Below are 10,708 nucleotides of genomic sequence, written 5' to 3' on the forward strand. Positions count from 1 at the left end.
GGAAATGCAAAGCTGCGAGTTTCTAGGCTGATAAGATTAGGAACTACACTTCCATTCCGGCGTAATAGTCAAGGAAGTTTGCTGCCGTAATATGGCCGAAGCAGGCGGAGTATTATCAGAAATGAGTTCCCAGCTAGTTTAGCATTTGCACATGTGCTGCGTGGTATTACTGCTCCTGCTTCGGCCATATTACGGCAGCAAACTTCCTTGACTATTACGCCGGAATGGAAGTGTAGTTCCTAATCTTATCAGCCTAGAAAATTTAAGCTTTGCATGTCCACCGGTCTTAGTACACGATATAACTACAGAAGAGTCAAGTTTTAAATAGGACAAATATCGAAACTCGTTGGTCATTTTTGAACGCGATGCTATTGGTCTAATAGGATTCAATAATCTATGCTAAGCTATGCTAAAAGTGATATCGCCAGAACAGGAGAACGGCTGAATGGATTTCAAAACGGTAAAACTCAACTTATTAACTCAGGGGGAGTTGGAGAATGAGCCTATTTCCAAAAAAAGTGGAGTGTTCCTTTAAGGCTAATATATTCATACTAAAAGCCAAAAAACTTCAATTTTGATTTCATGGGGACTTTAAAACATCTTACTGATGGATCTGTTTCTTACAAACACAGCTCCACAACTGGAGCGCTGTCGATTTCATGTCGATTACTGTTATATGTGTGGATTGTTGTTACCATGTTATTGATTTAAATATTTGTTAAATTGAATTTAGACTTGAAGTTTGTTTGCATTATTAAAACATTATTTCCTGTTTAACACTGTAAAGCTGATTTGACACAATCTGTATTGTATAAAGCGCTATATAAATAACAGTGACTTGACTTGTTGATGTTTTAAATCAGCTGTTTGAACGCTCATTCTGATGGCACCCATTGCTGAGCAAGTAATGTAATCTGTTCTGATGAAGAAACAAACTTCTCTTTATCTTGAATAGCTGGCAAATTTTCAGTTTTAGGTAAACTGTTCTATTAAAGGCTAAGTTCACACGAAAATGAAAATTATCCAATTATTTACTCATCCTCCAGGCATCATAGGTGTGTATGACTTGCTTCTTTCAGACGAATCCAATTTGAGTTCTATTAAAAATTGTTCTGGCTCTCCCAAGCATTATCATGGCAGTGGGTGGTTTCTCTTCAAGATTCCAAAACGAGTCCAATAAAGTGCATCCATCCATAATAAAAAGTGTCTCACACAGCTCTCACCTGTAGTGATTAGATGCATTGTTGTAAGAAAAATAACCATATTTAAAACATAATAATCACTTTAATCTAATTTGCACTAACAGTTATACACAGAAGCAGCTCAGAGTGGATGACGTACTGTATGATGTTGGCCTTGCATATGCGGCACTCAGAACTGACGAACGCGCCTCCCGAGCCATGTGAGACACTTTATTATGGATGGATGCTCTTTATTGGACTTTTTTGGACTGGTGAAGAGAAACACCCACTCATTGCCACAATATAGCTTGGGAGACCCAGAACAATTTTTAATAGAACTCCAATTGGATTCGTCTGAAAAAGGAAGTCATATACACCTAGGATACCTGGAAGGTGAGTAAATAATGGGCTAATTTTCAGTTTTGGGTGAACTAACCCTTTAAGGTTACTATTTCACAAATAGCCATGATTATAAATTACCTGCCCTAGTTTTTCTGTTCTAAAATAAACCTCCTCATTGACCAGATGCTTATATTTTAAGCAGCTGTCAGGGCAGCACTGAGTACAACTCTAAAATGTGTAACTGAGCTGCAGTTGTGCTCGTCAGGAGAAAAATACACCTGTCATGCCTTCTCAGCTAAAAAGTATCGATAAGGGCCTGGCATTTGTCTATTTGTCTTTCCCCATCTCTTTCTCTCCTTCTATCTTGTATCACAGAAATGATTTGAACTTAGTGGCAGAGCCTAAGGCAAAGGAGACTCAGCTGGAGTCTTTCCCCTGTTCTATCCAGTGTTCTATCAGTTAAATAGCAATCCTTCAGCCAGCCCTATCTTAAGCTGTTTGTCTGCCCCAGGGCCTCTGCAGCACAACAGCCTGCAGTAATAGGAGTGATCACACACTGCCATTTAAAGTGAGACATGCAACAGGCTCGTGTCAGTATGTCTTTCTTACTCTGTCTGTCTGACTCAATATCAGGCAACAGTGTCTTTAATTACAAGTCTGCTCAAGTTCAGAGAGATATTTGCATGTCTGGCTGATCAAGCGAATGCCTCGAGTTTTGGAAGAAGAACACTGTCCTAAGATCCCTTTGTGCCTTTCCATCATGTTTGAGTCGATCAGAACCGGGCAGTTGAGGACATTAAATTATTCTGAAAAGACATTTACTGCGGCAATGATGTGGAAGCAATGATTTTTTTGAAGGTTATTAAAATTGAAAATCACTTGGTGCTTCTGTCTCAAAATGTCAAATGTTTAATTTACCAGTTCTGAAAACCTGTTCAGACATTTTGTAAAACGAAAATAAATTAATTAATCATTAAAAAACCTATTCATAATCTGATGGACAAGGACACTTCTATTTCTCTTATTTGTGAAATTACAGTTTTTATCTTGTAAACTAATGAGCAATGACTCAAGTTTATATAAACGTTGTCATACTTTAAGGAACGAAATTCTCCTTGATCTTCAGAGATAAAAGACTTTAAAAAACATACTGTAACTTCCAGAACTCAAATGTTCTCCCTAGTGCAAAAAGAGCATTTGAAATTTGCTAAATCAGCTACTTCAGAATTCCTTGCATAAATTTTAAAGGCCGGCAGAATAAAATGGCCAGTTTATGTAGAATGAGACTAAGGGTGAAAATGGTCATGATATATATACAGTCAAGCCCAAAATTATTCATACCCCTGGCAAATTCTGACTTAAAGTTACTTTTATTCAAACAGCAAGTTTTTTGTTTTGTTTTTTATTAGAAATGACACAGACGTCTCCCAGAAGATAATAAGAGGCATCATTGTGAAAAAAAAAAAATTATTACTCATATTTTATTTACTATTGAACAAAAAGTGGCATGTCCAAAATTATTCATACCCTTCTCACTAATCAATAGAAAAGCCTTTATTGGCTATTACAGCAATCAAACGCTTCCTATAATTGCTGACCAGCTTTTTGCATGTCTTCACTGGTATTTTTGGGAGAAGCCTGTGTCATTTCCGGTCAAAAAAAACTTGCTGGTTGAATAAAAGTAACTTTAAGTCAGAATTTGCCAGGGGTATGAATAATTTCAGGCTTGACTGTATATACACACACAAACACACACATGCACAAATATATGTATATTAATTTGACTATTTCCATATATAAACACCAAATACACAAAGAGGACCTCTTCCATCAGCCTTGCATCCCATCAGCCATCCCCTGGGACTACTGCTAATGTGCCAAAGCAGCTCAAGTTCACAAACAACAAAGAGCATGTACATAGGCCACCTGCTGCTGCTTCACAATAGATGCTTTGGCTTTAACAGGTCACTGAAACAACAAGATGTAATCCACTGCAATTTGACTCGGAGTTTTCCATAAGGAACTTCATCAATAATGAAGGATCACTCATCAGCACAAACTTTTATTAGCGAAACAAGTACATATCTTTCGCTGCCACTTTGCAGCCCTATCACGGATAGAAGTAAATTATAAAAATTTCAAAGCATTAAGGATTTCACTGTGTCAGCTTGATGTCTCAAAATCTTCTAATTGATGTTAAGTGTTAAATGTTTATCCTTTATTGACATATAGGTTTGTTATACAGTCTAATTAAGAGCGTTACTTAAAAAAAAAAAAAACTTGCATAGTTTTGCCTTACCCCTAATCAACATTTAATGTCATTCAAGCTTACACACACTATTTATCCAGCAAAACATAATTTTGTAGTATTTACAGATAAAATTGATATAGGTTGCACCTCTTGTGACAGCTGCTCTGAAACTTTAATTCATTTGTTTTTGCCATTATCCATTTGTAAAACCTTTTTGAGAAAGTGTTTGTGATATTATTCTCAAGAATACATATTAGTTTGTTATTTGGTCTCTTTGAGAATAACAGAGACATCTGCAGCAGCCATTAGTCCAGTCAATTACAAAAACATTGTTATAAGAAACAGTTTAATGCAAATGGCAATTTGTAAGCCTTAAAAGGAAAATTATACATTTGATCGTGGTCTGCTTAGCATTCACACTGGCATTTTTGATACCGAACCTAAAGATACAAACCTAAAGGCATAGTGATATGTTCACAACCTCATTGGTCGGGGTGAATGACAAATATTTTGTGATGGAACTCACCAAACACACTCCAAACAAAAGGAAAAGGTGCGTTCGACTTAAAGTGGCACTGCGGGTCTATAACATCAAAGTTCCCATTCACTGCTCAGCGCCGCTTTAAGTGAATACACCTAATGTCGTCAGCAATATGATTTTATTTTCACTACAAAGAGCTCATAAAAGGCACTTTACCTCCTCGTTGCTCCACGTTTGCCCTCTGCTCATTTTTTATTGGATACACTGCATAGCATTACAACCTGTCATTACTTCCTCAGAGTTTGTTTGGAAGCGTAGACCGCTTTTTAACAGTCAGTCTGACGAATCTTTTTGCAAAGCGAAAACATGGCCGACCAATAAGATTTGAGCATTACATCAAGTGCCTGGAGCAGCTGCTGTTGCACAAAAGGATGATAGTGGTGGCGCTGTTTCGAAAACCAGTACAAACAAACACAGAAGAAAAGTATTCAGAGAGAAAAGAGAATCCGCTCTTGTTATCATTGCATCTGAGAACAGATGGTTAATCTCATCTGTACTTAATATAAGTTCTATTAATTCTCCACTGAATTATGTGATCTGGAGGAAAACACTGTCCATTTTTTTTTTCCATGTGAGCGAGTGTTAGCGCGTTCTCTAGATCTTGAAAAAATTGATAGAAACATTTTTTCTACAGTCAAGCCCGAAATTATTCATAACCCTGGCAAATTCTGAGCAAGTTACTTTTATTCAACCAGCAAGTTTTTTTGACCGAAAATGACACAGGCTTCTCCCAAAAGATAATAAGACAATGTACAAGAGGCATCATTCTGGAAAAAAAACATTTCTCAGCTTTTATTTACATTTGAACAAAAAGAGGCATGTCCGAAATTATTCATAGCCTTTGCAAACTGTCACAGTCTATGGGAAAATCCAAAGTTCTATACCATTCCAAATAGTCCAAGCTGTTCTAAAGCATCCTAATTACCCTGATTCATTGGGAACAGCTTTTTTAATCAACTCAACAGTTGAAAAACAGAAGATGTTGGTTTGTGGACAGTCATGGCTAAGACAAAGGAACTCACTGAGGACCTGCGGCTGCGCATTGTGGTTGCTCACAGTTCCAGTGGCTACAGTGCAAAGTATTATTAATACTTATGCGTTCCGCACTGTGAAAAATCTTAGAGGATGTGGTCGGAAGTTAAAAGTGACACCTGTGCTGGCCAGGAAGATAGTGAGAGAGGTAAAAAAAGAATCCAAGGATCACCACCAAGGCCATCCTGATGAATCTGGGCTCTGCTGGTGGCAACATCTCAAGGCAAACCGTCTAACGAACACTTCACACTGCTGGGTTCCACGGACCCAGACCAAGGAGGACACCACTTCTTCAGATAAGGCACATAAAAGCCCACTTGGCCTTTGCAAATGCTAATCTGGACAAAGAAGACTTCTGGTCTTCTGTTTTATGGTTAGATGAAACAAAAATTGAATTGTTTGGCCACAATGATTTAGCCTTCATTTGGCATAAAAAATTAGAAGCTTTCAGCTGTAAGAACACCATCCCCACTGTCAAGCATGGTGGTGGGAACCTAATGTTTTGGTTCTGTTTTTTTAGCCTGTGGATCAGGGAACCTAATCACAGTAAACAGCACCATGAAAAAGGAGCAATACATCAAAATTCCCAACAACAACATCAGGCAGTCTGCAGAGAAACTTGGCCTTAGGGACTAGTGGACATTTCAGCACGACAACGACCCAAAGCACACAGCAAAAGTGGTGAAGAAATGGTTAGCAGACAAAAACATTAACGTTTTGCAGTGGCCCAGCCAGAGTCCTGACTTAAATCCAATTGAGAATCTGTGGAGGGAGCTAAAGATCAGGGTGATGGCAATGAGACCCTCCAACCTGAAAGAGTAAAAAAAAATACCAGTGGAGACATGCAAAAAGCTGGTCAGCAATTATAGGAAGTGTTTGATCACTGAAGTAGCCAATAAAGGCTTTTCTATTGATTATTGAGAAGGGTATGAATAATTTTGGACATGCCCCAGTAAAAAGGGTCTAGCAACGCACGAACCTGCCCTGAAGCGGCTTCATAACTGCATCCATGTTTGCACGTCTCATTTGATGTGGTAATTTCACAGAAGTTGAAGACTCTTTCTCGCCCCCTACAGTGCAATTCGACTAGGTATACGTCATCCGCACTAAAATATCAAGGTGAAAGTCATCATAGCTTACGTAGTTTAGACCCAGTTCCCAACCCAATGTTGAGAATAGATTAACGGCGATATTTTTTTTATCGCCCGATAAGAGTCTCACGTTAACGCAGAACGTTAACGCCGATAACGGCCCACCACTAATGTGTATATATAATATATATATATATATATATATATATATATATATATATATGTCTAAAAAAAATTTTTTTTTCCTGTATCTGTTTTGTATGCAGCTCATGGTATCTTATAACAATAAAGGATGTTTATGATAAGCAGTGTGGCATTATTAAACATACAAAGAGTGCATGTCTGCCTATTATAGAATGAAAATCAACTGTAGATCACAATCAAAAGTTATTACAAGCATTCAATGATGGTTCAAAGTGGGTTTTAAGCAAATATATTAATAATTCTATACATTTTCAAATGTGGCATGATGCTAATTTTATATTTTCTTGGTAGTTTGTGTTTCTGGCGTAAAACCAAACTTTATTTATCTTAAGTTAATTCTGCATATTGAGCAGCGGACAATGTTAAATCCATATACAATATACATATCTGAGGAAAAATGCATTGTTGGTCGACGCCACCTAGAGTGCAGGCATGTATTAACAGAAAGCTAACAATCGGTTCGACGATTCGCATCGCCTTTTCGCATCACGCTCAGTGTGGAAAAGGCCTTTCAAGTGCACAATACAAAATATGCTTGCAATTTTATCAGAGAACACTTTTATTTAGTAATTTTACACTCAAATTTGAGTTTTAAAAATGGGCAGACACAAACACATTTTTTTTCTAGAAACATCAGTGTATTCTTCTTTTGAGAGATAACTTTTCCACGCATTTCTGTCTAGAAAGAAGAAAGCAAGCTGGATCTAAGCAGGACAGAGAGAGCAGCAGACGACCCAGATGCAACAAGAGAACATGTAGGCCTACATCACAGCCTCTAGTTTGAGAAACAGACTCTCACTGGTGCTCAGCTGGAAGTTTCATTCAACAATACATGCTAAACACTAGTGTCATCTAAAGTAGTGAAGACAAGACTATTTTAGAAAGAGCTTCAAAGAAAAAGCTATATCTGACTATACTGAAAAGGGTAGAATGGGCAATAGAGCTTAAAGATTGGACAGTACAGGGTTGGAAAAGAGTGATGAATCCAAGTTTGAGGTGTTAAACTGTTCTGAGAACTGTTTGATGATAAGGTTTGATCCCTGAAACTATAATCACACCTATGGGAAGTGCTGCCAAAAGCATGAGATGACCTCATGTCTTATAATAACTGCTAGAATGCATATGGTCTGCACAGATGTCACTATTGAAAGTGGAGGACTTAAAACTTATTTTCCTCTACACTTCATTCAGAAAAAATAATGGCTGGTTTAAAATGGCTGTTAATACATAATGTTATATAGTATAACACAGAAGCGAAATAGCAGTTGAAAAGCAAAGCTTTGAATGTTTTGTTCTATTCAAATAAGACAATGAATTTTTAAAACAAATGAGCAAAGACTGCCAATAAATTATTTTAGAGTGAAGTAGATAACTTATACACAATTATCCCTTGGCCTTCTCATGAACTATCACTTCCTCCTGGAATGCCTAATGTCCAATGCTGTTTAGCTTTCAGCATATCTCATTTCAGCCAGGCATGCTGCACCAGCACAAGAGTATGACAAGACCAGGCCTTTTTTCCCCCATGCCTGCTGCCTGGCCCAATGCAGTCATACAAGGGTTTTACATAAGCAGAACTGCTATTCTAGGCTGTACTGACAGCAGATGTGATCCTAAATTTGAGCACTGTGCTCAGTGAGCTTTCCCAGGCAGCTGGGAGAAAGATTAATAGAGCTAATGTAGCTGCACCAGATCCAAATGTGCATCGTAATGTAGCTCAGGCTAAAAAAAAACTACTGCCACACTAAAGATGTGAAGTAGAGTGTTTAAGAGAGATAAGATGCATGGGATATAAGGAACATGAGAAGGGATTTCAGCATGTGATGGTCAGTGCTACTTATAGGACACACTGAAGGTCCTGTTTCTGTTTCAAGTTATTATCAATGCACGCCATGCAAGGCATGCTGTCCTGAACTAATATCAAGGCCTTCAGCAACAATATTTTGGCAATAAAGAAATAGTTTGCCCAAAAATGAAAGACAGTTTGCTGAAAATGTATTCAACCTTAGGCCATCCTAGATGCAGATGAATTTGTTTCTTCATCCTTACATCACTTGCTCACCAGTAGATCCTATGCAGTGAATGTGTGCCATTTAAAACTAAACTTATTTATTTATTTATTTATTTTTTAAAACACCAGTTTGACTGATGAAAACATCACAATAATGCAAAGGTAATCCACACAACTCCAACTTAAACTGTCATTACAAGCTGTTAGTCCAGAATCCATAATAATGTTATTCTCTCACACCAAAATCTATTTACAGTTGAAGTCAAAATTTTACATGCACCTTGCATAATCTGCAAAATGTTAATTATTTTACCCAAATAAGACGGGATCATACAAAATGCATGTTATTTTTTTATTTAGTACTTACCTGAATAAGATATTTCACATAAAAGACATTTACATACAGTGCCTTGCAAAAGTATTCATGCCCCTGTTTTCACATTTTGTTTTGTTGCAGCATTATGTTAAACTGCTTTAAATTAGTTTTTCCCCACATCAGTTTACACTCCATACACCATAATAATGGCAAAGCAAAAACCAGATTTGCAAATTTTACAAATTTCTTAAAAATAAAACACTGAAATAAGTACATTGCATAAGTATTCATACCCTTAACTCCGTACATAGTTGAAGCACCTTTACAGCCTCAAGTCTTTTTGGGTATGATGTGACAAGCGTTGCACATCTGCATTTGGCAATTATCTGCCATTCTTTGCCTCACTTTTTCACCTCTCAAGCTCTGTCAGCTCGGATGGGGGCTGGCAGACATTTTCTAGAGTCCTAGTTGTTCCAATCGTCTTCCATTATGGATAATGGAGGCTATATGCTTCTGTGAACCTTCAATGCAGCAGATTTCTTTCTGAACTCTTTCCTAGATCATTGCCTTAATGCAAGTCTGTCACTGAGCTCTACAGGCAGTTATCTTGACCTCAGGACTTGGTTTTTGCTCTGATATGCATTTTCAGCTGTTAGACCTGAGAGGTGTGTGCCTTTCTAAATCATACTCATTCAAATGAATTTGCCACAGTTTAACTCCACTCGAAGTGTAGTAACATCTAGAAGCAATATGAATGCTCCTGAGCTAAATTTCGAGTGTCCCAGAAAAGAGTACAGTATGAATACTTATGCAACGGGATCTTTTCAGTTTTTTATTTTTAATAAATTTGTAAAAAGAAAAAAAGTAATTTAAAGTAATTTAACATAAGGCAGCAACATAACAACATGTGAAAAAAATGAAGGGGTATGAATAATTTCGCAAGGCACTGTATAGTCCACAAGAGAAAATAATAGTTGAATTTTTTTAAAAATGACCCTGTTTAAAAGTTTACATACACTTGATTCTTAATACTGTGTTGTTAACTGAATAATCCACAGCTGTGTTTTTTGTTTAGTGATAGTTGTTCATGAGCCCCTTGTTTGTCCTGAATAGTTAAACTGCCCGCTGTTCTTCAGAAAAATCTTCAGGTCCCACAAATTCAGTTTTTTTTTTTTCATCATTTTTGTGTATTTTAACCCTTTCCAACAATGACTGTATGATTATAAGATCCTTCTTTTTATACTGAGGACAACTGATGGACTCATATGCAACTATTACAGAAGGTTCAAACGCTCACTGATGCTCCAGAAGAAAACACAATGCATTAATGCATTAATGAAATCAGGGTAAATTTGACCTATTTTGTGGGAAATTCTTCTGGGAAACATGTAAGTATCTTCTGAAGCTTCTGAAGGACAGTACTAAATGAAAAAAAGAAGATATTTAGGCAAAATAAGAAAAATGTACACATCTTCATTTTGTTCAAAAGTTTACCCTTGGCTCTTAATGCATCGTGTTTCCTTCTGAAGCATCAGTGAGTGTTTGAACCTTCTGTAATAGTTGCATATGAGTCCCTCAGTTGTCCTCAGTGTGAAAAGATGGATCTTAAAATCATGTAGTCATTGTTGGAAGGGGTTCAAATACACAAAAATGCCAGAAAAACCACAGGATTTGTGGGGCCTAAAGTATTTTTCTGGATAACACTGGGCAGTTTAACTGTTAAGGACAAACAAGAGACT

Source organism: Garra rufa, chromosome 3 (assembly GCF_049309525.1).
Source record: "Garra rufa chromosome 3, GarRuf1.0, whole genome shotgun sequence".
Classification (NCBI taxonomy): Eukaryota; Metazoa; Chordata; class Actinopteri; order Cypriniformes; family Cyprinidae; genus Garra; species Garra rufa.